We start from the raw sequence: 26,780 nt of genomic DNA, 5'->3' as shown, positions 1-26,780 counted from the left end.
TTTGGCCATCCAAGATATATCTCCCCTGAATTTCAACCTAAAATTAACTTCTCCAAGACACACAGTCAAACTGTAAAGTCAAAAAGAAACAGGAATTCCCATTGCAGCTTGGTAGGTTATTGCCTCTGTGAGGATGCAGGTTCAATCCTAACCTCACTCGTGGGTCAAGCACCTGGCATAGATGCAAGCTGTGGTGTAAGCAGCAGACACTGCTCAGATCTGGTGTTGCAGTGGCTGTGGCGCAGACCCCACAGCCTTGGAACTTTTACATGTTACAGATGAGGCCGTTTTTAGAAAGAAAAAATTACAAAATCAAAGAGAAATAGAGGATTTTTAAATCAGCAAGAGGAAAAAGTTCTCTCATAAGGGAACCAACATGAAACCATAGAAGTGTGAATTTTTCAGCAAAAATACCGCAGGGTAGATTAAAACAGTATGAGATTGTTCTGAATATGAGTGCAGACTTACTTTTTACTGGTGTGTTTTTTACTGTCCTCTAAGTTTTTGTGTTCCTAATTAATTTTTTTTTTTTTTGGTCTTTTTAGGGCCATATCAGCAGCATATAGAAGTTCCCACGCTAGGAGCTGAATTGGAGCCATAGCTGCCAACCTACACCACAGCCACAGCAGTGCCAGATCTGAGTTGCATCTGCTCTTTAGAGCACAGCTCATGGCAAAGCCAGGCAATCCTTAACCCACTGAGCGAGGCCAGAGATAGAACCCACATCCTCATGTGGGTACTAGTCAGGTTCATTACCAGTGAGCCATAACAGGAACTCCCACTGATTATTTTTCATTGCAGCCTAAAGAACTCCTTTCAGCTTTCTTATAAGGCAGGTAAGTGTGATGAACTACCTTACTTTTTGTTTGGGAGAATATCTTTCCTCTATTTATGAAGCACATAAATGAAGTACATATTAAATTGTCCTATAAAGGGCAATAGCATTAAAATAACATTAGCTACAATTTGTTAGTAGGTACAATACAAAAAAGGTAAATTATGCAACAAAAAACAAAATACAAGGAGTAAAAGGACAAGTTTTTGTATGCAATCAAGTTTAAGCTGTTATCAGCTTAAAAAAGATTATATGTACAAGAAAATTTATACATTTTTAAGCTTTGTGGAAACTGAAAGGTAAAACCATACTGCAGATACATTAAAAATTTTTAAAAAGAAGCAAAGCTTACCGCTATGAAAAATAATCAGTTCCCAAAGGAGAGCAGTAGGAGAAGAAGAAAGGAATAAAGGAACTACAAATTATTCAGTAAACAGTAAGATGTCATTAGTTAAGTCTTTATGTATCATTAAGTACCCTAAACATAAATAGATTTAATTTTCCAATCAAAAGAAGTAAGGACAAACACAGGCTCAATGTGAAGGGATGGAAAAAGTATTTTCCTGCAAATGGAAATCAAGAGAGAGCAGACATAACTACTACACATATCAGACAAAACGAACTGCATATCAAAAATGGTAAGGAAGGGGAGTTCCCTTATGGCGCAACAGGTTAAGGATACAGCATTATCACTGCAGTGGTTCAAGTCACTGCTGTGACATGGGTTTGATCCTTGGCACAGGAATTATGGGATGCCCCAAGCACAACTTAAAAAAAACAGGGAAAAAAAAAAAAGGTCAAGAAGGTCATTAAGTAATGATAAAAGGTCAATTTATCAATATGATATAACAAACTATAAATATACATGCAGCCTACCTTGGACCCTGCAATCAAGACTGACTACTTTCGTATATTAAGTAAATACTAACAAATCTAAAAGGAGAAATAACAATAATACAATTAGAGATGAGGATTTTAATACCTCACCTTTTAACACAAAGATCATCCGGACAGAAAATCTAAAGGGAAATATTAGATTTGAACTATACATCAGACCAATTGGACTTAACAGACAGACACAGAACAGTCCATGCAACAGGAACAGAATACCTCCTCTCAAGCACACACAGACTATTCTTCAGGATTTATCATTGTATAGGTCATAAATCTTAGCAAATGTAAGAAGAATGAAATTATCCCCTATCTTTTCCTACAACAGTGGTGTGAAATGAGAAATCTGTAATAGGAAGAAAGCTGAACACTGACATTTATGTGGAAATTGAACCAAAAACTCCAAAATACACAATGTGTCAAAGAAGAAGTAATGTAGAAATTTAAAAATTTTCTAAAGCAAAAATGGAAACAAAATATGCCAAAACTTACTGGATTCAGCAAAAGCAGATAATAAACACCTACATTAAGAAAAAAAGATCTCCTCCTCTGGCCCTAGGTGCTTTGGGAACGGTTGGCTCTCATCAAAGTCCAATAAAAACACCACATACAATCAGTCCCAAAATTGTCCCAGAAACGGCATCAAAAATCCCAATCACAACCATCTCTTAAGGGGGTGGACCCCAAGTTCCTGAGGAATATGCACTCTGCCAAAAAGCACAAGAAAGGCCTAAAGAAGATGCACACAGACAAGACCAAGGCCCTGAGCACACATGCTGACACTATCAAGGCCCCTGTAACACCTAAGGAGGTCAAGCCCAACATCCCAAAGGGTGATAGCTGCAAACACAGTCAATTTGCCTACAATGCGCATGCCAAACTTGAGAAAAGTGCTCATGCCCACATCACCCAGGGTCTCAGGTTCTCCCAGGCCAAGGCTCAGACCAATGTCAAGGACACAGGTGGAGATACACACCTGCAGCTCCAGCTCTGCCTACCAAGGTGCCCAGACCCCCACAAAGGCTCCACATTAGGGGCATCTGTCTGCCAATGTGAGGACAAAAGGGCTGGTGTGACCTCTGGGCTGCTCTCTATATGGGGCTGTGTCCTCCGGTGCTATTTGTATAAATAAACCTGCTGCAGGATCTGTCAAAAAAAAAAGATCTCAATGTTTCTGCTGTTGCACAGTAGGTTAAGAATCACTGTGGAGGTGCAGGTGTCATCCTGGGCCCAGAACAGTGGATTAGAGGATCCAACTTGCCACAGTAGCAGTTTGGGTCACAGTTGCAGCTCAGATTCAGTCCCTGGCCTGGAAACTTCTATATACGTCAGGTCCAGCAATTAGAAGGAAAAAAAAAAAAAAAGAAGAAAGAAAGAAAGAAAAACACATCTCAAGTTAACAACTTTACATTACCATGTCAGGAACTAGAAAAAGAAGAACAAATTAAACCCAAAGTTGGCAGAAAGAATGAAATAACATAAATGAAATAAATGAAATAAGAGACAAAAAAAAAAAAGAAAGGAAGAAAGAAAGAAAGATGAACAAACCCTAAGAGCTGTTTTTTCGTAAGCTAAAGAAAACTGACCCACCTTAGCTAGATTAAAAATACAAAAAATTTTTAAAATATGGTCAAATAAATAAAATCAGAAAAGAAACAGTATACGTTACTTCTGACAACAGAGAAATGCAATCATTAAGAACTATTTGCCCACAAATAGGAGAACTTACAAAAAATGTACATAGTCCAAGAAACATACTGTCTTTTTTTTTTTTTTTTTTGACAAATGCTGCAGAAAGACTGATTCAGGAAGAAATAGAAGATTTAAGCATACCAACAATAAATAAGAAAGAAGCCTGAATCGGTAAACAAAGCCTCCCAAGATAGAAAAAAAGCTCAGGACGAGACAATACAAAGACTGATACCATGACAAACCTCCAATACTTTCAAAAGCTGAAGAAGAGAAGGGAACAGTATCAAATCAATGTATAAGGCCAGCATTGCTCTGATATTAAAGAAATATTAAGGCTCATATAAGAAAGGGAAACTCTAGGTCTTTATCCCTGATGAATACAAACTCAAAATTTCTTAAAATTCCAGTAAACTAAACTCAACAGCACATTAAAAATGGTTACCACATTAACAAGATAAAGAATAAAAAATCACATGTAACAAACACACAGCTAATAATATACTCAGTGTTAAACACTGAAACCATCTCCTCTATGATCAGGCACGAGACAAGAGTGCCCACAACCACCATTCACATTCAACACAGTATTGGAAGTTCTAACTAGACAAATTAGGCAAGAAAAAGAAAAGCATGAGAATTGGAAAAGAAAAGACCGTGTCTACATGCAGATGATCCAATCTTATATATAGAAAAAAATCCTAAAGGCATCATAAAGTTATGGGAATGTCTTTCAAAATATGTTATTGTACAAATTCAATGCCTTTTTCATCTCAACTACATGCTTATCATGCACTGGGCTGTAACTTTAAATCTGAGGTTCAATAGTAAAGCTAGGATGAGTTCTTCTTTCTTCATAGTTTCATGGATTAACTTCATGGTTAATTAATTTCATGGATAATTTCATGGTTAATTCTTATTTTAAACCTTGGCAACCTAAGCAATTTTTTTTCTTTCCTTCCTGAATCCAAAACTTCGACCTGTCCTCTTAAAATATACACTTTAGGATTCTCTTTGGACTAACCTGCTATTCCTGAATTGCCAGCATCATTACTCTTGCGCTTTGGGGTAATCTTTAAGTAAAATAAGTGTTACTTGAGCATAAGAACTGTGACATCATGACAGGAGATCTGATAATGAAGTAGGCAACTACTTGATTAGGAGGCAGGATATACCAGTCAAAGGGATATAATTCATCTGTCCCATGTAGGACAGAGCAAGACGGCAAAAGATTTCATTACGCTACTCAGAATGGTATCTGTATTTAAACAGTTTTTTTCTTTTTCAGCTGCCCTCAAGGCATATGGAAGTTCCCAGGCCATATTCAAATCAACCAAATGAGCCAAAGCTATGACCTATGCCACAGCTGCAGTAAAGCCAGATCCTTAACCCACAGCACCAATCTGGGATTGAACCAGCACCTCCACAAAGACAAGGCAGATCATTAACCCACTGCACCACAGCAGGAACACCTATACAATATAAAACTTATAAACTGTTCATTTCTGGAACTTTCCTTTTAATACTCTCCAACCATAGTTGACCATAGATAACTAAAACCCTTGAAAAGTGAATCTTACAAAAGGAGGAACAACTGTACCTTTTTGCAACAGCCCAGACATGAAAACCAGCTTAGTGCCCAAAATGGCCAACTGGGCACAAGATATGGAACAGGCAAACCCTGAAGATATTTTAGGTTCAGAAGTCACATGAAAATTTTTGGTTGAGTCCTGAATATATACATGTTATTTTTATACTGCATAGTCCATTAAGTGTGCAATAGCATTACATATTAAAAAATCTTAATTTATACTTTTTTGCTAACCATCATCTGAGCCTTCAGAAAGTCATAATCTTTGCTAATGGAGGGTCTTGCCCTGATTTTGACAGCTGCTGACTGAGCACTTTGCTGGTTGTAGAAAGGCTGTGGCAACCTGGCATTAAGTGAGCCAGCACTAAAGTTGGCCAGCACTAAAGTTGGCCACATCAGCTGACTCTTCTCACTTATAACACTTAAAGGCCACTGGAGGGTTATTAACTGGCCTAATTTTTTTCCCTTTAACTGAACTATTATTTATTTACAATTTATTATAATACTGTGTTAGTTTCAAGTGTACATAACTGAATACATATATATTCTTCTCCATTATAGGTTTATTATAAGATACTAAATAGAGGTCCCTGTGCTATAGACTAGGTCCTTACTATTTACCTCTTTTACATGTAAGGGTGTGTATCTGTTAATCTCATTCTTTTCATTTACTTTCTTTGCCCCTACTTAGAAAACTGTAAGTTTGTTTTCAATGTCTGTGAGTCTGTTTTATAAGTAAGTTCATTTGCATTGCTTTTTATAATATTATGTAAGAAATATTATATAATATTTGTCTTAATCTGGTTCACTTTGTATGATAATCTCTAGGTCCACCGACATTACTGCACATAGCATTATCACAATCTTTGTTAGTGACAGTAATATTTCATTGTGTCACCACACACACGCACACCTTCCTTATCCGTTCATCTGTCAATGGACATTTAGGTTATTTCCACGTCTTGGCTATTGTGTACAGAGTTGCAATGAACACTGGGATGCATTTATCTTTTCTAATTATAGCTTTCCCCAGGTATATGCCCAGGAGTGGGATTTCTAAATCTTTTGGTAGTTCTATTTTTAGTTTTCTAAAGAACCTCTACACTATTTTCCCTAGTGGCTGCACCAATTTACATTCCCACCAACAAGGTACAAAGGCTCCCTTTCCTCCACACCCTTTCCAGCATTTACTACTTGTAAACTTTTTGATGATGCCCATTCTGACTGATGTGTATACTTCACTGCAGTTCTGATCTGCATTTCTCTAATTATTAAGAATCTTTCCATGTTGGCCTAATTTTAATATATTGTTGTCACAGAAATAGGTAGGCCTAAAGAAAGGGAGCAAAGAGAAAATGGCTCAGAAGTGGAGCAGACAAAACACCGCATTTATTAAGTTAGCTATCTCATACAGATGAAGTTCATGGTACCCCCCAAAATTACAAATAGTAACATCAAAGATAAATGATCACAGATCACCATAACAAATATAACAAAAAATTTGGACACAGCGAATGACCAAAATGTGACAGAGACACAAAGCAATAAAATGCTGTTGGAAAAATTACCATAGACTTGCTTGACACAGGATTGCCAAAAACCATCAGTTTCTAAAAACCTCAGTATCTGTGAAGTATAATAAAAGCAAACACTTAAGACAAGGTATGCCCATATATAAACACAATGTTATATCATTCAGCAATAAAAAGGAAATCCTGCTGGAACAACATGAATGGGCCATGAGAAAAATAAGCCAGAGAAAGACCAATATTATGTGATCCTACTTAACATCTAGAATATAAAACAACTAATTCAGAAAGACAGAATAGGATCAATGTTGCCAGCAGCCAGAGGGTTGGAAAAATAGAAAGATGTTGGTTGGTCAAAGAGTACAAATAAACGTTTCGGTTAAAAGACTGAAGTTCTTGGAGTTCCCATCATGGCTCAGTGGTTAACGAATCTGACTAGGAACCATGAAGTTGCAGGTTCAATCCCTGGCCTTGCTCAGTGGGTTAAGCATCTGGCGTTGCTGTGAGCTGTGGTGTAGGCTACAGGTGCGGCTCGGATCTGGTGTTGTTGTGGCTCTGGTGTAGGCCAGTGGCTACAGCTCCAACTCAACCCCTAGCCTGGGAACCTCCATATGCCACGGGAGCAGCCCAAAAAATGGCAAAAAGACAAAAAGACCAAAAAAAAAAAAAAAAAAAAAGATTGAAGTTCTTGCTATGGTGCAGTGGATTAAGAATCTGACTGCAGCAGCTCAGGCTGCTACAGAGGTGCAGGTTCAATCCCCAGCTCAGTGCATTTGGTTAAAGGATCTGGCATTGCTACAACTTCAGTGTAGATTGTAGGTGGCAGCTGGGGCTTGAATTCAATCCCTGGCTTGGGAACTTCCCATTGCTGTGGGTGCAGTCATTTTAAAAAAAGACAAGTAAGTTCTGTGAATCTAATAGCACGGTCACTGTACTACAAACTTCAAAGCCGCTAAAAGACTTATTAATCTTAATATCCACATGTCCCCTCCCACAAACAAAGGTAATTAAATGATGAGACAGCGGTGTTAACTAACCTACTAACCAATTCACAATGTATACCTGCCATCAAATCACTGCACTATGTGCCTTAAACTTATGTTATGTGTCAATCATATTTCAGTGAAGTCCCTCAATTTTGAAATGATTTACTGTCTCAGTCTTTTTTAAAATGTCACTTAGATACTTTTCACTTTCCCAACTTGCAGCTACTGTGCCACCCCTCTGCCCTTACAAGAGCCCAGCCCGTCATTGTACAATCAGCCCTATAATCTGCTTTCCTAAGGTTTCAACTACCATTTGCAGGAAGATGGGTCCTCAAAATCCAAAAAAGCCTGGCCTAGAAACCACCTACTATTTCATCTGAACAAAACCTAGCCTCCTCTAGAAAGGACACTACAATCTTCTCTCTTTTCTCTGTCAGTTAGAATGTCAGATCTTTTCCATTCCTTCTCTCACAACTTCTTAATTATCTGTTCCTTTCTTTTATTCCCATAATGAATATTTATGGTCAGCACCATATTTCCAGATCCTAAGTGATGAAAAGAGCCTCTCAAATGGCCTTGCTTCTGTCACTCCCAGAAAAAAATGACTAGGCACCCTACCACAGAAAGGGTCAATGCCAAATACTGAAGTTTTCTTACAATCTGCAGGAAGACTAATTCTTCTAAAGCACAACTTTGACCATGACATTCTGAAACATCAAAATTTCCCAATATTCAAGCTAACATCCTATTAGCTATTATCCTATTTTGCAGTCTAAATGGTGTGTATCATTCTTCAAAAAAGGCTTTTATACTTCCTTACCACTTCTGGTATTTGACAACATGAAGCTCTCTGGGAGGTGAAGTCTCTAAACTGAAACTACACCTTTTCACCAGTAATAGACAGGGTCAATAACTAACTATACAAATATTTATACATACAGGAAGATGATACTGATGCCAGTGACTTAGGGGATTGGTAAGAGAAAACTGGTTCATATATCCAGACATACATGCCATAGATAACTGAATTCTAACAATAAAAAGAAGGAAAGAAGAGCTCAAGGTGAGAAATCACCAATAACTGCTGAGCTGCACTCTAGTGAACTCTGCTCTACAAAGCTACTAAATCAAAATCTTCAAAAAAAAAAAAAAAAGAAGCTAAATACACATGCTTTTTACATACAAATTTACATCATATGCATTAACTAAGACACAGTCTGGGACCTATAAGAAAGGTGCCTACCTGTATTGTTTTTACTAAAATGAACAATCATTTTTCAATAATGCATTTGACTAGTTATTCTTCCCTTTTCTTCACTGAAAAAAACCTCAAATCGGTGAAAGAAAAAAAACTTGGCACTTCAAAGCTGACTGCATCTTACTTTAGTAATCTTCCTTGCATTAATACTGCCAATTCCCTCCAAAAATCAAAGTTAAGATCATGTCCTTAAAAGGGATATATTCCAAAAAGTCCCATAATTGTGGTAAAGGTGAAATAATATAGTCAGATGATTTAACTGAAATTGTTCATGCCCCTACAGAAGGAACCAGGCCTACACATCAATTGAATCTAAAGAAAGAGAATAAACCAGAAAGCCAAGAGTCTTCAAATTACATGGACAAACTCTAATGTTCATTTTGATTATCAATGCCCTGAAAGTACTTTACTGTAAAACTAGTACCACCTCAAACTCATAGTAGATTTCCCTTCCCCCAACTGCAAGGACACTGATGTGGAAAATTATAACCTAGGTCCCGAAAATGAATATCATGGGCTTCCTGGGAAAAATTCACAGTTCTAATGAAAATAAATGATTAGGGAGTTCCTGTCATGGCTTAGCAGTAACAAGCCCAACTAGCATCCATGAGGAGCTGGGTTCGATCTCTGGCCTCACTCAGTGGGTTAAAGATCTGGAGTTGCCATAAGCTGTGGTGTAGGTCACAGATGTGCTCAGATCTGGTGTTGCTGTGGTATAGGCCAGCAGCTGCAGTTCCAATTCTGCCCTGAGTTTGTGAACTTTATATGCTACAGGTGCAGCTCCATAAAGCAAAAACAAACAAACAAACAAACAACAGAAAAACTATGTGTCGCTGCCAAAGCAGTTCTTAGAGGGAAGTTCTCTTACTTAAAAAGAGAAGAAAAATCTCAATCAACACCCTAACCTATCACCTAAAAGAATCAGAAAAATAACAACAAAAACCTAAAGTCAGCAGAAGGAAAGTAATCATAAAGATCAGAAAGGAAATCACTAAGAGTCAAAAAACAAGAGGGGAAAAAAAAAAATCAATAAAACCAAGAGCCAGTTCTTTGAAATGGTAAACAAAATTGACCAACTCTTGGGCAAGACTCACCAAGAAGATGGGAGAACCCAAATAAACTAAGAAATGAAAAAGCAGAAATCTCAACAGAAACACAAAATACTGCAGAAATACAAAAAACTTTAAGAGACTATTATGAACAATTACTTGTCAACAAATTTGACAACCTAGAAGAAATGGACAACTTTCTAGACATACAGCTCATCAAAACTGAACCAAAAAAAACACATCATTTGAAATGACCAATCACTAGAAACGAAATTGAATATGTAATAAAAACACTTCCAGGGAATTCCCATCGTGGCTCAGTGGTTAACAAATCCAACTAGGAAACGTGAGGCTGCGGGTTCAATCCCTGGCCTTGCTCCATGTGTTAAGGATCTGGCATTGCTGTGAGCTGTGGTGTAGGTTGCAGATGCGGCTTGGATCCTGCATTGCTGTGGCTCTGGCATAGACCAGCGGCTATAGCTTCTATCAGATCCCTAGCTTGGGAACCTCCATAAGCTGCGGGAAAAGCCCTAGAAATGGCAAGATGACAAACAAACAAACAAACAAACAAAAAAACACTCCCGGGACAAAAATCCAGATAACTTCACAGGTGAATTTCAACAAACATAAAAATAACTTATACCCGGAGTTCCCATCGTGACTCAGTGGTTAACGAATCCGACTAGGAGCCATGAGGTTGCAGGTTTGATCCCTGGCCTTGCTCAGTGGGTTAGGGTTCCAGCATTGCTGTGAGATATTGTGTAGGTTACAGACGCAGCTTGGATCCCGTGTTGCTGTGGCTCTGGTACAGGATGTCGGCCACAGCTCCAATTGGACCCCTAGCCTGGGAATCTCCATATGCCGCAGGAGCAGCCCAAGAAATGGCAAAAAGACAAAAAAAAAAAAAAAGAACTTATACCCACCCTTCTTAAACGTTTCTAAAAGATGGAAGAAGAAGGAACATTCCCAAAGACTTTCTATGAGGCCACCATCACCCTTATACCAAAACCAGATAAAGATACTACCAAAAAAGAAAATTACAGCGCAATATTCTTTTGATGAATATAGAAGTAAAAATTCTCAACGAAATTTTAGCCAACCAAATATAACATCACATAAAAAAGATCAAATTCATCACAGGTTCAGAAGGATGGTTCAACATACACAAATCAATTAATGTCATACAGCACATAAACAAAAGAAAAGTCAAAAACCACATGATCATCTCAATGGATGCAGAAAAAGCATTTAAGAAAATCCAACATCCATTCACAATAAAAACTCTTACCAAGGTGGGTATAGAAGGAACATATCCCTAAGATAATAAAGCCATTTAAACAAACCCATAACCAACATGATATTCAATGAAGAAAAGCTGAAAGCCTTCCCACTAAAATCTGGAATAAGACAAAGACGCCCACTCTCACCATGTTTACTCAACATAGTATTGGACGTCCTAGCCACAACATTCAGACAAACAAAAGAAATAAAAGGTATCCAAAGTGGAAAAGAAGTCAAGTTGTCACAATATGCAGATGATATGATACTTTGTATAGAAAACTATAAGAACTCCACACAAAAAAACTATTCAAACTGATCAAAGAATTCAAAAAAGTAGCAGCATACAAGATTAATATTCAGAAATCAGTTGCATTTCTGTATGTTTACAATGAACAATTAGAAAAGGAATTTTTTTTTAAAGAACTTTTTAAAACTGCACACCAGAAGTTCCAACTGGGGCTCAGTGGGTTAAGAATCCGACTAGTACCTATCAGGCTACAAGTTCAATCCCAGGCCTCACTCAGTCGGTTAAGGATCCAGCATGGCTGCAAGCTGAAGCTTAGGTATAGACTGCAGATGCAGCTTGGATCTGGAGTTGCTGTGGTTGTAGCACAGGCCTGCAGCTCCAACTCTGATTCTACCCCTAGTCTGGAAACTTCCATATGCCTCATGTGCAGTTCTAAAAAGAAAAAGAAAAAACAAAATCGCACCCCCAAAAATTACATATCTAGGAATAACCCTAACTAAGGAGGTGAAAGACTTATATGCTGAGAACTGAAAAAAATACAGGGAATTAAAGAACATTCAAAGAAATGGAAAAATATCCCATGCTCCTGGGCTGAAAGAATTAATATGGTTAAATGGCCAAACTACCCAAAGCAATCTGCAGATTTACTGCAATCCCTATCAAATTACCTATGACATTTTTCACAGAACTAGAAAAAATAATCTGAAAATGTATATGGAACCATAAAAGACCCAGAATCGCCAAAGCATTAATGAGGAGAAAAATCAAGCAGGCAGCATTAACTCTCCCAGACTTCAGACAATATTACAAAGCTAAAATAATAAAGACAGTGTAGTACTGGTACAAAAACAGACAGACCAATAGAACAGAACAGAGAGCCCAAAAATAAACCCAGACACCTACAGTCAATTAATCTTTGACAAAGGAAGCAACAATATAAAATGGGGAAAAGATAGCCTCTTCAGCAAGTGGTACTAGGAAAACTGGACAGCTGCATATAAACCAGTGAAACTAAAACACACCCTCACAACATGCATAAAAATAAAATCAAAATGGCTTAAAGATTTAAACATAAGACACCATCAAACTCCTAAAAGAGAGCTTAAGGAAAACATTCTGGGACATCAACCATACAAATGTTTTTTTAGAAAAGTCACCACAGGTAACAGAAATAAAAACAAAAATAAAGAAATGGGATCTAATCAAACTGACAAGCTTTTGCATAGCAAAGGAAATCATTTTAAAAAAATGAAAAGACAACCTATAGAATGGAAGAAAATAGTTACAAATGATGCAACCAACAAGGGTTTAATCTTCAAAGTATACAAATAACTCATGCAACAGTAAAAAACCCCAGCTGCTAAAGACGTGAATAGACATTCTCCAAATAAGTTATGAAGATGGCCAAGATGCACAAGAAAACATGCTCAAAATCATTATTAGAGAAATGCAAGTCAAAATTACTATGACTCCATTTGTAGCAAAACGGAGGGAACTAGAGACTCTCATACTGAGTGAAGTAAGTAAGAAAGAGAAAGACAAATACCATATGATATCACTTATATCTGGAATCTAATATACGGCTCAAATGAACCTATCTACAGAAAAGAAACAAACTCATGGAATTGGAGAACAGACTTGAAGCTGCCAATGGGGGAGGGGGAGGAGAAGGCAGTGGCACGGACTTGGAGTTTGGGGTTTGCTGGATGCAGACTGTTGCATTTGCAGTAGATAGGTGGTGGGATCCTGCTGTATAGCACAAAGAACTATACCTAGTCACTCGTGATAGAACATGATGGACAATATGAGAAAAATGACGTATATATATACATACGACTGGGTCACTTTGCAATACAGCAGAAATTGACAGAACATTAATCAATTACAATGGAAAAAACGAAAAATCTTTAAAAAATAAAAATAAAAAAAACAAAATAATGCCACTTGCAGCAACACTGATGTTAATAGAGATTATCATACTAAATGAAGTCAGAAAGAGAAGACAATTATCATAAGATTTAACTTACAAAGTTAAAACATGGCACAGATGAACCTATCTACAGAAGAGAAATAGATTCACAGACACAGAGAACATATTTGCGGTTGCCAAGGGGGGAGTAGTGGGATGGACTGGGAGTTTAGGGTTAGTAGATGCAAACTATTACACGTAGAATGGACCAGCAATGGGTCTTGCTGTATAGTAAAGGGAACTACATCCAATCACTTGTGATAGAGTATGATGGAAGATAACATGAAAAAAAAGAATGTGTGTAAATTTATATATATACACACACATATGTATAATTGGATCACTTTGTGGTATAGCAAAAAATGATAGAGCACTGTAAATCGACTAAACTTGAATAGAAAAATTTTTTAAAAACCTTTATTGCCTGAAATCAAGTTAAAAATGTTTACCGTTAAAGCCCAAATAAGTACTACATAAGCTAATGTTTAAAAAGACCTTGAGAAAAATAAATGACACATTATAGCACAAGGAGATATACACAATAAATATCCAGAAGATTCAAGGAGAATTTACCTTTAGAAAATCTGGAGTTCCCATCATGGCTCAGCAGAAACAAATCTGACTAGCATCTGTAAGGACACAGGTTCAACCCCTGGCTTTGCTCAGTGGGTTAAGATTACGGCGTTGCCGTGGGCCATGGCATAGGTCACAGACGTGGCTCAGATCTGATGTTGCTATAGCTATGGTGCAGTCCAGAGGTACCACCCCTAGCCTGGGAATGTCCGTCTGCCAGGGGTATGGCCCTAAAAAGACATATAAATAAATAAATAAATAAATAAAATTAGGAAATCCATCAATAAAATTTGAGGAATGCCTCAAATTCAACACCTCCTTGTGAAAAAAAAAAAAAACTTTTAAACTGTAAAAGAAGAGAACTTGAAAAATATCTCCTAAGAGAACACTACAGTATCAATATTTAAAGATAAAAAACTGGAAGCACTTCTTTAAAGTATCTAGATCATTATAAAATAAATCTAGTATTATCACTCACAGAGAAAATACAAAAGGATCATTAACCAATACTACTACTGGATTTCACAGAAGAGATGCTCCCAATTATTAGTTAAACCATTACTTCATATACCACTAAGAAAAGCTACTGCTAAATAAAATAATTATCATTTAGAATTTTAAATTACATACTGGATTTCAAATATATATGCATATGTGCGTACATATGTATAAGTACATATAACATATATATATGAATAAAAAAAATCTGGAGTTCCTGCTACAGTATAGTAGGTTAAGGATCCAGCCAACATTGTGTCTGTGGATGGCTGGGTTTGATCCCCAGCCTGGCATAGAGATTAAGGATCCAGCATTGCAGCAGCTGTGTGCAGGTCACAGATGTGGCTTGGATTCAATCCCCGGCCGAGGGACTTCTGTATGTCACAGGTGCGGCCAAAAGAAAAAGAAAAAAGATAAATAACTGCAATAAACTGGCTTATTGTATTAAATTTTCTTCAGATTACATTCAACCATTCTGGTTCTATTTTCTGCTCAAAGATATTCAATATCCATGTCTAACAATAGTGTCTGCCCAACAATAAGACTGTTGATGAATCATCCCTTAATTAGCGGAATCTTCTTTCAAGTCACTGACACCTTCTTCACAAACTGTGACACTAGAACTTTATATTTTGATTAAAGTTACTATTTCTTTTTTGTTTTGTTTTATTTTTGCCATTTCTTAAGCAGCTCCCATGGAATATGGAGGTTCCCAGGCTAGGGGTCGAGTTGGAGCTGTAGTCACCAGCCTACACCAGAGCCACAGCAATGCCAGATACAAGCCACATCTGCAACCTACACCACAGCTCATGGCAACACCAGATCCTTAACCCACCGAATAAGGCCAGAGATGGAACCCTCAACCTCATGGTTCCTAGTCGGATTTGTTAACCACTGAGCCACGACAGGAACTCCCTAAAGTTACTATTTCATTTTTGCTCAAATAAGTTAAGCACCTTTTGTTCAAAGTTGGAAATTCTGCAATAAAAAGACAAAATATACAACATTTGCTATCACTGGATTATGAATCCATCAAATCAGGATTTGATTGCTTTTCAACTTCTTTCCCTTCTTCCAATGGCAATTTATTCTTTTAGTGGTACTATCTGAAAAGCATTAGCAACATATGTACCATTCAATAATGACTGTAATTCATTTGAAGGAATAGTGAACAGTTAGTGAATATTACAGTTTGTGATAAATAGACCGTGTCTACTGTCTGAATAGCGTTGATTACAGGACCCTGCTAACGTAAAATACATTTCAATTTCAGACTTGTTAATATACAAAAGGGGGAAGTACACCTCAGAATCCATTAATATATGTCATGCATTTAATAATGCAAGGGTGCATAATAAATTTTTGCAAGTCAACAGAGTCTACTATAACTGGAAATTACTAACTTTTAAAACATTGCTATTCACTATCTCCACAAAAATGACACAATATAATACAACACAATTAACAAATTCTGCAAGATTTCTATGAAAAGCAACACAGAGTATGGCATAGGTATACCATATACCTATGTTATACAGTAAAATTAAAATTCTGGAGCCAGGTGGTAAAATTAAAATTCTATCAGTAAGTTTGAAACCCAGAAGATTAAGGATTTCAATCCTCTGGATTTGAAAGTTTCATATCAAAATTAGAACATAAAATAATATGTATTTCACAGGAAGTTAATATATATAAAGGTTATTATAACAGTAATGTCTGAATTACAGTGCTAGCACAAAGTAAGTGTTTGACAACAAGGGCAAAGACAATAATGGAGAAAATTAGATGTTAGAAAATTAGAAGATAATGGAGAAAAGACATAAAAAAGCCCACAAAAGTTAACAAACACACAACATTCATTAAAAGCAGATATATAGGAGTTCCCTGGTGGCCTAGGGTTAAGAATTCAATATTGTCACTGTTATGGTAGGGGTGTGATCCCTAGCCCAGGAACTTCCAAATTCCAAAGGTGTGTGCAGACAAAAAGTAAAAAAATAAAAATAAAAAAGCATAATCTATAGGTCCATACATTTTATGAACTCAATGCAAACTCAAAAATCTAGTATTTTTCCTATAATTTTTTTAGATAAAATCTAAAACAAGCTAAAGAAGGGAGTTCCCACTGTGGCCCAGGGGCTTAAGAAATGACAGAGTATCTATGAAGACGTGAGTTCAATCCCTAGCCTCACTCAGTAGGTTAAGCATCTATACTGCCATGGGTGTGGCATAGGCACAGCTCTAACTCCGACTTGACACCTAGCCTGGGAACTTCCATATGCTGCAGGTGTGGCCAAAAAATACATAAGTAAACAATAATGATAAAATAAGTAAATAAAATAAGCTAAAAGAGAAAAGTCTAAAGCAGAGAATATACATTAAGGTTTTAAAACAGAGAAAATACACTGGTACATAAAAGAATTCAAAATACATCATGAATTAAACATGAAGCAGGGGGAGAAAGGCTACGTCTGTCAATAAACTTACCTGTAAAAAGAGAAAAGTACAATTCTACAACAAAAATACAGAAAAAATCCAGAGGGACTAATAACTAACATATAAAAGAGCAAATTTAAAATCTGTATTTTTTTTTTTTAATTCAGACTATACAGGTGGTAGGGAGAGAATTTCTGTTTTCTTTTTTTTTCTTTCTTTAGGCATGTGGAAGTTCCCAGGCTAGGGGCTGAACTGAGCTGCAGCTGTCAGCTACAGCAACACTGGATCCAAAACCAATGAACAAGGCCAGGGATAGAACCTACATCCTTATGAATACTGGCTGAATTCTTAACCCATTGAGCCACAATAGAACGTCTGGTTTGTTTTTTGTGTCTTCAAGAAATTCTCGGAGTTCCCATTATGGCTCAGCGAGTTAAAAATATGAATATATCCATGAGGATGCAGAGCTGATCCCTGGTCTCACTCAGTGAGTTAAGGATCTGGCGCTGCCAAAAGCTGCAGCACAGGTCACAGATGTGGCTTGGATCTTTCGCTGCTGTGGCTATGGTGTAAACCTACAGCTGTGCTCTGATTCCACCCCTACCGCAGGAACTTGAATATGTTTCAGGCTCTGAACAAAGAAAAGAGGAAAAAAAAAACAAAAAAGCTATTTGTGAAGACTAAAAAAAAAAGTCACATTAGTTCCACTGATCAAAATATGACAGAAACGAAGGTAAAGTATCTCAGTCTGTGATTTGTCTGTGAGAGACTGAGAGGGTATTTGGAGTACATAAATAATCAGCAAACCACTTTTATACAAAATGTAAAAATAATACCTACAAATAAATAAGAAAAGCAACAGCAACAGAAAAAAAGGGTCAGTGGAAAGTGGCCAAGATGGAGGTGTAAGAAATCCTGACCTCACCTCCTCTCACAGGTACACCAAAACTACAACTATCTACAGTGCAAGCATTGATGTGAAAAACCAGGAGACTAGCAGAAAGAATCTTCCACAACTAGAGATATAAAAAAGGAACCACAATGAGACAGGAAGGAGGGGGAGAGATGCAATGCAGTTAAGACCTACAAATACCATTGGCTGGGTGACTCACACATGGGTACATAATCACAATTGCAAAGGTTCTCCCTGAGAGCAAAGAATTCAGGCACCACAACAGGCTCCACAACCGGAGGCTCTTGCATTGGCAGTACCCCATATGTGTGAATTCAAAGGCCAGTAGGGCTTTCTTACAGGAGACCCAGAGGGCTCTGGGAAATAAACTCCAATATTAAACGACACAGGCAGAAGCAGCAATCTGAAAGGCATCTGGATCAGACCCACATACTGATACTGAAGAGCCCCTCCTAGAGAGAAAGGAGGCAACTGGAACTCAACCTGGGGATATAGTCTCTGGTTGAGGCAGACATTTTGGGGCTCTTACTCTGTCATACAGATGTTGCTATGACAAGGATCACTTGGAATCCTCCTTCAAGTTTATTAGCACTGGGACCTACCTTGCTCACAGTGGCCTGTCAGCACCACTGATCAAACTCCCAAGCAACTAGCCAGGACAGGACACACCCCACCCACCAAAGAGGCCTGCTGCTTTAAAGTCTCTGAGCCTGAGCCCACAGATGCCCTGTTACCTGACCTCACATAAAAATGAACTAGTTACAGGACTACCTAATCAGGGAACCCCAGGGATCCTGGCCACTGGAACCAGGTCTCACCCACCAGCTGGCCATCCCAACTTCAAGACACTCAGGGCCCTGCAGCCAGAAACCATAGGACTCTACTATGACCACCACTGGGCCAACACCAGTCCCAAGACCCACTGATGCTTCACAGTCAGCTGCCCTGTAAACCAGACCCTTCCACCAGAAGCCAGTAACCTCTATGCAAGGCAGGGCCTGGCAACCAACTGGACATGAAGTCAGCCATGCCTATGAGACCACTCACAGTAGTCACAAGAAAAGGACCTAGGCAATCCAAAGGGCATGCTCAGACCATACAGCTCTGGTAAACAGAGGGAAGTGTGCTGCTGCAACCCACAGGCTATCTCCCACAGAGGCCAAGATCCTCCAAGGTCAAGAAACATAAACCAAACTACCATATACATAGAAATAAAAACAGCAAATTAGGCAAAATAAGGCAACAGAGGAAAATACTCCAAATGAAGGAAGAAGATAAAGCCCCAGAGGAAATAAAGTGGAGAGAGGAAATCTACTCAATAAAGAGTTCAAGGCAATGATCACAGAGATAATCAAAGAACTTGGGAGGAGTCCCCTGGTGGCACAGAGGATTAAGGCTGGGTGTTTTAACTGCTGTGGCTTAGGTCACTGCAGTAGCTTAAGTTCAGTCTCTGGCCTAGGAACTTCCACATGCCATGGACACAGCCAAAAAATAATAGTAACAACCTTGGAGAATACTGGATGAACACAGTAAGAATTACAACCTTTTAACAAAGAGTTAGAAAACAGAACAACCAAACAGAGGTGGAGAATACAATAATTGCGGGGGGGAAAAAGTACACAAAAGGGAATCAAGAGTAGACTAAATCATACAAAGGAACAGATCAGTGAGCTGGAAAATAGGAGTGGAAATTACTGATGTCGAACAGAAAAAAAGAAATCAAAATAAATAAGGACAATTTAAAAGACCTAAGGAACAACTTCAAATACATTAATATTTACATTAGAGGTTCCTGAAGGAGAAGAGATAAAGAAAATGGCTGAAAAAATATCTGAAGACCTAAAAGCTAAAAACTTTTACCAATAGGGAAATAAACAGACACGGTATAAGTCCAGGAAGCACAGACAGTCCCATACCTAATAAACCCAAAGAGGAACACTGTAATTAAAGACACACTGTAATTTAAATTGTAAAACTTAAAATCAAAAACAATATTAGAAGTAACAAGTTACTTAGAAAGGAAATGCTTATGCTTATATGAATAATTAATCAATAATAAAGGAGGCAAGAATAATACAACAGGAGAAAGAGAGACTCTTATTTATTTATTTATTTATTTTGGCTGCACTAGCAGCATGCAAAAGTTCCTGGGCCAAGGATGGAACCAACACCACAGCTGTGATCAGACCACTAGTGACAATGCCAGATCCTTAACCTGACGAGCCAGATGAGAACTTAACCCCCTTTAATAAATGATGTTGAAAAAACTGGACAGGTACGGAGTTCCCGTTGTGGCTCAGTGGTTAACGAATCCAACTAGGAACCATGAGGTCGCGGGTTCGATCCCTGGCCTTGCTCAGTGGGTTAGGTATCCGGTATTGCCATGAACTGCTGTGTAGGTTACAGACGCAGCTTGGATGCCATGTTGCTGTGGCTCTGGTGTAGGCTGAAGACTACAGCTCCGATTGGATCCCTAGCCTGGGAACCACCATATGCCAAGGGAAGTGGTCCTAGAAAAGGCAAAAAGACAAAAAAAAAAAAAAAACTGGACCGGTACATACAAAAGAATCAAACCAGACAACTCTCATATCATGTACAAAAATATAAATGTAAGGTCTGAAATCATAAAAATTCTAGAAGAAAACATACACATTAAGCTCTCTGACATTAATACTAGAAGTATTTTCTTTACCCATGTCTCTTTTTCAAAAAGGAAACAAAAAAGAAATGTGGGTCTACATCTAACTAAAAACCTTTTGCACAGCAAAGGAAAATATCAACAAAATAAAAAGTCCACCAACTGCATGGGAGAAGATATTTGCAAAGGATATATCTGATAAAGGGTTAACATCCAAAACATAAAAAGTCACAAAATTCAACTTAAAAAAAAAACTTACCCAAAGAACAAAAAGGCAGAAAATCTGAATAGGCATTTTCCCAAGAACATATACAGATAGCCAAAAGACACATGGAGAGATATTCAACATTGCTAGTTATTAGGAAAACACAAATCAAAGTCATGATGAATTATCACATCACATCTGTCAGAAGGGCTATTATCCAAAACACAACAAATTACAAGTGTTGCCAAGGATGTGAAGAAAAAAGGATTTCTTGAACACTGTTGTGGGAATGTAAATTGGTAGGCCACTACAGGAAAAAAAAAAAAAAAAAAAGATTCCTCAAAAAAATTAGAAATAGTAGCTCCCATCACGGCTCAGCAGAAACAAATCTGACTAGCATCCATGACGATGCAGGTGAGGTCCCCAGCCTTGCTTGGTGGATTAAGGATCCAGTGTAGCTGTGAGCTGTTGTGTAGGTGGGAAACGAGACTGTGGCACAGCCAGCCACAGCTCCAATTCAATTCAACCCCTACCCTGTGAACCTCCATATGCTGTGGGTACAGCCCTAAAAGGACAAAAAAAAAAGAACATAGGCTACATTCCTAGGTATTTATCCAAATAAAACACAGACACTAATTAAAGAAGATAGATGTGTTTCTGTGTTCATTGCAGCATTGTTTACAATAGCCAATATATGAAAGCAATCTAAGTGCACCATTCAGATGAATGGATAAAGTATATATACAATGTATTTACATATATGTATATATACAATGGAATATTACTCAGCCATAAAAAGAATGAAATAATGACATTTGCAGCAACATGGATGGACCTAGTGAGTATTATGCTTAGTGAAATAAGTCAGATAAAGACAATTACTTCTATGCTATCACTTACATGTGGAATCTAAAAAAAAAAAGTTAGCAGACATAAAACAGAAACAGAGTAAAAGATACAAAGAACAAAGAGGTAGTTGTCAGAGGGTAGGAGGAAGGGGAAAGAAAAAGGTGAGGGAGATTAGAAGTACAAACTTTCAGCTGCAAAGTAAGTTAAGTCATGGGTATGAATATACAGTGTGAGGAATACAGTCGATAACTAAGCAATATTTTTGTATAGTGGCATATTATAACCAGACCCTGTGGTGATCACACTGAAATGTATAGATATACTGAATCGCTGAGGGGAGTCTGCCGAGGGGAGTAACAGTGCGGTACATCAATTACAAAGAAACAGAAAAAGAGATAAAACTTGTGTTTACCAGTGGTGAGGTATAGGGAGGGATAATTGGATGAGGGCAGTCAAAAAGTACAAACTTCAGGTTACAAGATAAATAAGTATCAAGGAAGCAATGTATAATATGATAAATATAATTAGCACTGCTATATGTTACACATCAAAGTCTGTTAAGAGACTAGATCCTCAAAGTTCTCATCACAAGGAAAAATACTTTTTTTCCGCTTGCATAATTTTATATCTATGAGGTGACTGATGTACACTAAACTTACTGTGATAAGTTTCATGAGGTTTATAAGTCAAATCATTGTACAGTATACCTTAAACTGTTACAATGTTGTATATCAATCATATCTCAATAAAACTGGAGAGGGAAAAAAGAAAAATGCATCAAGAATAAGAATAAGCAGAGTTCCTATAGTGGCGCAGCAGAAACAAATCCAACTAGGAACCATGAGGTTGTGGGTTCGATCCCTGGCCTTGCTCAGTGAGTTAAGGATCTGGTGTTGCCGTGACCTGTGGAGTAGGTCACAGAGGGGGCTCATATCTGGCATTGCTGTGGCTGTGCTGTAGGCTAAAAGCTGTAGCTCGGATTGGACCCCTAGCCTGGGAATCTCCATGTGCCGCCCCAAAAAGGAAAAAAAAAAGAGTAAGAATAAGCAATTCACAGGAGAGCCAATAAATATATGGTTAATTAAAAAAAGGCTTCATCTCACATATTCTGATCAATGCAAAGTTAAAGCTACAATCAGAAAATATTTAATCCCTTAAGACTCAAAGAAATTAAATTCTTAAATCTTTGGTAACAATATGAAGGACCAGAAGCCCACAGTCAACTTAGTATCAAATAAATACAACCACTGTGGAAAGAATTCCTCAATTCCCAGTAACACTTACAATGCACATATACTTCATGTACCAATTCTTTCATATCATAAATCCAAAGAAGAATCATGTGCAAAGATTTTCAGGGTAGCACTGTCTTCAAACAACTTGAAATCTAACTACAGCTATTAATGAATAAATAAGCCACAGCCTATTTATTTAACTACTAAAATACAAGTTAAATAATGAGTGAATTAGATTAGTAACTTCTCATTTACCTCAGGATTCCTGTATGATTTTTAAAATTTGAGGACCTCAGAGTTTTTGTATATAAAATTACACCATGATAATTACCATTCACAAAATTATATAGAGACAATAAGCATGCTGTAGTGCAAAGAGTCGAGCTTTTTCTGAATCTAAGCTATTAAAAAGAAACACTTTTTTTGTTTGTTTGTTGTTGTTTTGGTCTTTTTAGGGTCACGCCCAGAGCATATGGAGGTTCCCAGGCCAAGGATGGAATCAGTGCTGAAACTGCCAGCCTTTGCCACAGCTACAGCAATGCTGGATCCCAGCCGCATCTGCAACCTACACCACAGCTCACAGCAACACCAGGTCCTCAACCCACTGAGCAAGGCCAGTGAGTGAGGCCAGGGATCAAACACACATCCTCAGGGCTACTAGTCAGGCTCACCAACCATTGAGCTACAATGGAAACTCCAAAAGAAACACATTTTAGATTGTGGCCCTGTAAATATCTAACTATAAACCACTGCTAACAGTTAACACACACACACACACACACACACACACACACACACACACACACACACATATATACATACATATATGCATTTGTGCATATGGGTGTATATAATTAAAAACAAGGAAAAATTAAAGCTGCACAATTTTAAGAACACTTAATACTTCCATTTAAAACTAGTCTGTAACTCATTGACACTAACATAATATTTGCATAAAGTATTTTCCAAACTAAAAATTGCATTTTGGGGGGAATTCTCCTGTGGCATAGTGGGTTAAGATCCAGCACTGGCACTGTTACAGCTTGGGTCACTGCTATAGCTTGGGTTTGATTCCTGGCCTGGGAGCTTTTGCAGGTCATATGTGTAGCCAAAAAAATTTTTTTTTAATTTTTTGCAAATCGAATGTGTTGCTGAAAAGCTTTTCTGCTTTATTCCCCTATCTGAAGCTGCTTTTTTTTTTTTTTTTTTTTTGGAAATATTACACACCACATTATACTACACGCTATTTATGGAAGAATGTAAGAAAAAAGAGAAGTATTTTTACTATTATTTTTGAAAATGCATAGTTTTCCCCTCAAGACATCCTGAAAAGGTCCCCAGGGATTCCTGAGCCACATTTTTAGAAAACACTAATCTACATCTCTGCGTAAGGTGATTTGTTTTCAAAAACCAACACTCAGTTGAGTGAAAACTGTCAGCTGAGTGAAAAAAATATTAAATGATACATTTAAGGCAATGTATCTTGGTAAATCAGATTATTTTTAGTACAGACAGCTGAGTACACTGTTACTTCTGGGGAAAAACTGAGACTGAGTGAGGGAAACATGTATCCTTTAAAAGGATTTCATTTAAGTAAAATAGGAAGCAAATATAAAGTAAAACATTACAATTTAATTTCTTGTATCTAGGTGGTACTCATTTTCCAGTAATCATGACACATTTTATAACTTAAATGTTTACTACATTAACTTTGCTACTACATTTTTTAAGTCTTCAAGACTGCAGATTCTTTGGTAGGTCTCCCTGATTAAAATTCCTATTTCAATTAGCCAGGTTCTAACCCAGCAACTCTTCTTTATTTTATGATATATAGAAATAAAAGACCTACATTTTGTAAAACATTGCTCTGAAAAATGTGGTAAGAATATGGGCTGTCCACATCCCTGCCAGATGAATTCAGTTACTTAATTTCAACTGAAAAGGTATTCAACTCCATATAAATCTCTGCATTCAATCTTTAAATAATATTTTTTAAGAAACAATGTCCCATGTGGCAGATAATTTGTTCGGCTGACAAAGCAGGATGAGAAACTGACTCCCCTTAATAGGACTTCAAAGAAGACAAAATATAAATTAGAGTTAGAACAGAATAGATTCAACACTAAATTAAAGATCTCTATATTATTCTATGTGACAAAGAAAGAATGACCTGGAGTTCCCACCGTGGCACAGTAGTTAAAAAATCCGACGAGGAACCAGGAAGTTTCGGGTTCGATCCCTGGCCTTGCTCGGTGGGTTAAGGTTCCCCAGTTGCTGTGAACTGTGGTGTACGTCGAAGACTCGGCTCAGATACCACACGTTGCTGTGGTCTGGCATAGGCCAGGGGCTTCAGCTCTGATTAGACCCCTAGCCTGGAAACCTCCATATGCTATGGATGCAGCCCTAGAAAAGGCCAAAAAAAACAAAAACAAAAAAACCTGCCTTTTCATAAACACTTTCTGATAAAATAAGTTGCCTTATTAAAAAAAAAAAAAAAAAAACTGGCCTAGGAAAATAAGTTATAAACAGAAAGAAATCAAGAAGGAAGCAAAAGGGGTTTTAAGGACTCTAGAGAGATAAACAAATTACCAGTTCAAATTACTGGGCATCTAAATGTATCAGACACGTTTTATTTCAGCCATACTGAGAATGGAGTATCAAGAAGGCAGCTAACTTGTTCAGTAGGCAACTAGAAATGCTAGATGAGAAATTTAGACAAGAAGGTGGGCATAACTTGGGACAGCGAAGCCAGGGATAAGAATGGAGATAAAAGGATAAAGCACTGACCTCAAGAAAAAGTCTACATTTAGTTTATGAATAGAATCACAGAAAACAGAGAAGGCAGGGTTTCAGAAACACTTACTTTTTACGTGACACATCACGTAACATGCTGTGGAACAGTTTCATGATTTGGGACATAGTAAATAGAAATAAGTGAAATAAAAACAAAAACAGTGGTGATTTCTATAAGATTAGAGAATCTAAGTTAATTATAATGAGAGAGAGATAAGCCAGCAGACTGTCAGGGAAGTGCTTATGCAGAACTTAGGGCTTAGAACACTGCAGCAAAAGAAAATGGAGGAAAGCCTAGCTAGGAAGAGGGAAAGCATGAAAATGAAGAAAACAAACATTTACATCAGATTATCATCTACCTTTCTTAGTAAAAGAATAAAAGACTTCAAAGACTGGGGTTGAGAAGAGAATTTTTTAAAAAAAGGATTTGTGGAGATCTGGTTGTGCTTCATCAGTTGATGGGCCTGATTACTGTCCATGAAGATGCAGATGTGATCACTGGCCCTGCTGAGTGTATTGAGGATCACAGCACTGCCATTACCTATGGGTTACAGACAAGGCTCGTATCTCAGGTTGCTATGACTGTGGTGTGGGCCAGCAGCTGCAGCTCCAATTCAACCTCTAGCCTGGGAACGTCCATATGCCATGGCTGTGGCCCTAAAAAGACAAAGAATAAAAATTAAAATTGAAAAATGTAAAAAGGTTTGTAATTGTACTTGCAAACACAAATAACACAAAAAGGCTTAATTAGTGAAAATACAAACATAAAAAGGGTCACAGAAAGCATTTACAAAAAGCACTGTATGGTTTTCGGAATAGAAAAACTGCATCTACTTAAAAAATACACAAAATAAAAACTAACAGGCTAATAAAGTATTATACCTATAGTTAAGATCTATCCGTTCACAAAAAACATTTTATGCTTCGCTGTTTCTAATGGAGATGCTTTAACATTATACACTTACCTGTCTTCTTAATTACACACCTGAGTCTAACATAATCTTAATCTTGAACATCCATTGTTGCTGTACTGGAACATACGCTGCTGCTTTACTGAGCAGCACACAATTCTATCTTCTTAGTACTCTTTGTCTTTCCCAGCTGTCAAAATATAAAGCAACTTCTTCTACATTTTGTTTACCCTTAACATTTCAAACTAAGTTGAATTAGCAATTTGCTTTTCATCTGTCTCCTTCAATCCAGTTTCTAAAAGTTTTCTAAACACAACCCTCATGAGACTCTTACTCATGGAACATCACTGTTGAAACATGTTTTCTGAAATGTGCATGTTGGACATTCACATATTTTCAAAATATAA

General features: G+C 37.4%; 1 protein-coding gene and 1 pseudogene across 10 annotated transcripts in view; one reads left to right on the top strand and one right to left on the bottom strand.

Moving 5' to 3' along the window:
• Nucleotides 1-26,780, bottom strand: part of LOC100624329 (zinc finger X-chromosomal protein) — a 60,911-nt gene that overhangs the window by 31,005 nt on the left and 3,126 nt on the right. For 2 of the 10 annotated variants that reach the window (XM_021080934.2, XM_085009008.1), the window contains exon 2: nucleotides 26,428-26,563. The exons of 6 other annotated variants lie outside the window; for them this stretch is intronic. The gene's annotated coding sequence lies outside the window, so the exon portion shown is untranslated. The remainder of the gene's footprint in view (nucleotides 1-26,427; nucleotides 26,564-26,780) is intronic. 2 more of the 10 variants (XM_021080935.2, XM_085009009.1) reach the window with 1 other exon arrangement.
• On the top strand, nucleotides 1,382-2,917 carry LOC146394364 (large ribosomal subunit protein eL29 pseudogene; annotated as a pseudogene).

Source organism: Sus scrofa, chromosome Y, assembly GCF_054392235.1.
Source record: "Sus scrofa isolate SSC_HxYL_T2T_F1_AM1 chromosome Y, Sscrofa_HxYL_maternal_Yorkshire_Landrace_v2.0, whole genome shotgun sequence".
In the NCBI taxonomy this organism is placed as follows: domain Eukaryota; kingdom Metazoa; phylum Chordata; class Mammalia; order Artiodactyla; family Suidae; genus Sus; species Sus scrofa.
The sequence above is the reverse complement of the archived record's forward strand: the minus strand, read 5'-3'. Positions and strand labels throughout refer to the sequence as shown.